We start from the raw sequence: 3,346 nt of genomic DNA, 5'->3' as shown, positions 1-3,346 counted from the left end.
GGCAAACCGGGACCGCCGGGACCGCCCGGAGAACCGGGACCGCCGGGGCCGGTGGGGGCGCGGGGTGAAGCAGGAAGACCGGGACCCCCGGGATTACCGGGACCGGGCGCTACGGGCGCGGTGAGCGCGGCCACCTACAGCACGGTGCCGCGGGTCGCCTTCTACGCCGGCCTCAAGAACCCCCACGAGGGCTACGAGGTGCTCAAGTTCGACGACGTGGTCACCAACCTGGGCAACAGCTACGACGCCGCCTCGGGCAAGTTCACCTGCGCCATCCCCGGCACCTACTTCTTCACCTACCACGTCCTCATGCGCGGCGGCGACGGCACCAGCATGTGGGCCGACCTCTGCAAGAACGGGCAGGTAAGGGCTGCCCATCCCGGCTCCCTCCGCGGGACAGGGAGCTCTGCCGTCCCGCAGCTCGGGAGAAGGGCTGTGGGTGCTCCCCCGTCCTTTTCCTGGCCTCAGAATGGGTGTTCCATCCTTCTCCCGGCCCCAGGAATGCACCCCCAGGGTGCCACATCTTCTTTGTGCTGATGATGGACCGCGGGTGCTTCCCCGTCCTTTTCCCGGCCCCTGGATGCACTCCTGGCTGCTCCATCCTCCTCCTGGCCCCTGGATGCACCCCTAGGGTGCCACATCCTTCTCCCAGTGCTGATTACGGGCTCTGGGTGCTTCCCCAGGGGCCCCATCCTATTCCCAGCCCCAGAGATGCATCCCCAGGGTGTCACATCCTTCTCCCAGCGGCACTGATGGGCTCTGGGTCCATCCACATCCTTCTCCCAGACACTGCCATGCACCCCTGGGGTGCTTCATCCTTCTCCCAGTGCTGCAGATGGGCTCTGTGTGCACCCCCAGAATGCCCTGTCCTTTTCCTACCCCCAGGGATGTATCCCCAGGATGTTCTGTCCCTCTCTCGGTGACAATGATGGGATTTGGGTGCGTTTCCAGGGTGCCACATCCTTCTCTTGGGCACAGAGGTGTAGCCCCAGGGTGCCCTGTTCTCCTCACAGCGACGTGATGGACTCAGGGTGCCCCCCGAGGGGCTCTGTCCTGCTCCCATCTCTGGAGCTGCAGCCCCAGGATGCTCCTTCCTTCTCCCAGTGATGGAGATGCTCCCCCAGGATTCTCCATCCTTTTTCCAGTGACAATGACAGGCTCTGGTTGTGTCCCCAGGGTACTCCCTGCCCCGAAGGAGCAGCCCTGGGGTTCCCCTGTGCCTCTCCCAGGGACAGTGCAGGGCTCTGGGTGCACCCCTGGGGTTCCCTGTCCTTCCCACAGGGACAGTGCAGGGCTCTGGGTGCACCCCTGGGGTTCCCTGTCCTTCCCACAGGGACAGTGCAGGGCTCTGGGTGCACCCCTGGCATGTCCCATCCTCCTCCTCCTCCCGTTCCCAGGCGCTGCCCTGTGTGCCCTGTCCCTCTCCCAGTGCTGGGGACAGTCACCATCCATCCACCCTGACGTGTCCCCAGGGGTTCCCTCAGCTCTTTCCTTGGCCACGGTGATGTTCCTTGGGGCGCCTTGGGGTCCCCGGGGTGTCCCCCCCCGGCCATGCCATTGTCCCCATGGAGGTCCCTGCGGGGACAGGGCTCCTCGGCAGGGACAATGTCCTCGGTGGCCTCGAGGGGGGCAGCGCCTGCCCCGCTTTTGGGGGGCTCCTCTCCCGCATCCCCACGACCCCATCCCGCTGGAACCCCCAATGCCAGGGCTCAGCCTCGCCACCCGCACGCTTTTGGGGTGCCCCTTTCCCACGCCGTGTCCCCCTCCCGGCCGCGACTCGAGGGACAAGATGTGGCTGTGCCCCCCGGGGATGTCCCCGAGCTCAGTTCCCCTGGATGTCACCGCAGCCGCATTCCCGCGGCTCCATCCACTCTGCTCCCACTTCCCGGCGTTTCCTCCGGCACCACAGCCCGCGATCCATCCTTGCCCTGAGGATCCAGGACCCCGAATTAACCCAAAACTGAGTTTTCACCCCAAAAAGAGCCGGGGTGTGAGGAGGAGCGGGAGCTCTGTCACCCCCCCGAGCCCTTCCGAGCGGGATCACAGCGGGAGCCGCTCGCTCGGCAGCTTTTCTCCATCCAAACACTTCCAATTTCCTTTTATTGAGATTATTGTGATCTTCCCCCGCTCTCCAGCCTTAAATGTTGGGGGGTTCCAGCGCTGCTTGGTACTTCTGGCTCTTTCTCCCAAGCACTCCGGACTGAGCACCCCAAAAACTCCCCTCAACCCTTTGGCCTCCCCCAAAATCTTTTTGGGAACCGCCCCAAACCTTCCTACCCCCCCAGATCAACATTTCTAGATGAATTTCCAGGAGCTATGGAGCCCCTTGTCAAGAGGAGCTGCGCTCGGGCGGGCGATGCAACTTAATTAACGGCTTGTTAATTACTAACAAGGCACCGCCGCATCGATATCTAGAAAGAAGATCCCCCTCAATGGCCCAAATAATTAAAAAATGGGGTTATTTAGGGGGGTGCTGCCAAAAATCCCCCGTGCCTGGCATGGTGTGGGGTTCCCAGCAGACAAAGGTCGATCCTGGCATATTCAGAGCCAGTCAGAACTTGGGGGCCCCCTCTGGCCCCCCAAAATCCCCTCGGTGCTGCTGGTTTGGGGGCTGCCCATCACCGTTGGGTCGGGTTGGAGTTAATGAGAGCCAAGGGAGCTGCTGCTGGTGGTTAATTAGCATTAATTATTATTTGTATTAGCCCGTAGCTGAGGCAAGGGCAGTGCGAGGTGGACGGACAGAGGGACAGATTGATTGATTGATTGATTGATTGATGGACAGGGCTGGTCCCGGGTGGTTTTGGGGTCCCCATGCTGTAGAAGGCCATGCCCAGCTCAGGGAGGGTCACAGCCCCAGGGGACTCTTGGGGACAGTCCCCAAGGGTGCACAAGGACGTGCTGGGGGGTCCTGGGGGCTCCCACTGCCCTGTCTGGGGCTCCGGGGGGGCATCTGCTGCACCCAAGGGCCCTGGGGGCACCCAGAGCTGTGCCCGAGGATCCTGAGCAGCATCTGCCACTGAGTTTGGGGGCTCAGAAGACACCTCAGGGTGCTGGGCCGTGGTGGCACGCGGGGCACGTGGTGTCCCCAAGGCCCCAGGTGTCACCGCACATGGCAGCGCCCCGCTGTCCCCTGGCTGCTGAAAGCTCCTGGGTGCAGCCGCCTTGGGGACCCCTCCAGAGTGTCCCCCCAGCACCGGGGACACCCCCAGCATTGTCACTGGGGTCACAGCCCAGGCTGGGGCCGTGCCACCCCTGTGAGTCCCAGCTGCGCCATGGGGAAACTGAGGCACAGAACTGCACAAAGGGGTGAAGCCATGGCGGGGGGGCCCTCCTGTGCCACTGCGGT

The sequence above is a fragment of the Geospiza fortis genome, unplaced genomic scaffold (assembly GCF_000277835.1).
Source record: "Geospiza fortis unplaced genomic scaffold, GeoFor_1.0 scaffold373, whole genome shotgun sequence".
NCBI lineage: Eukaryota > Metazoa > Chordata > Aves > Passeriformes > Thraupidae > Geospiza > Geospiza fortis.
Note: the sequence above shows the minus strand (reverse complement) of the source record.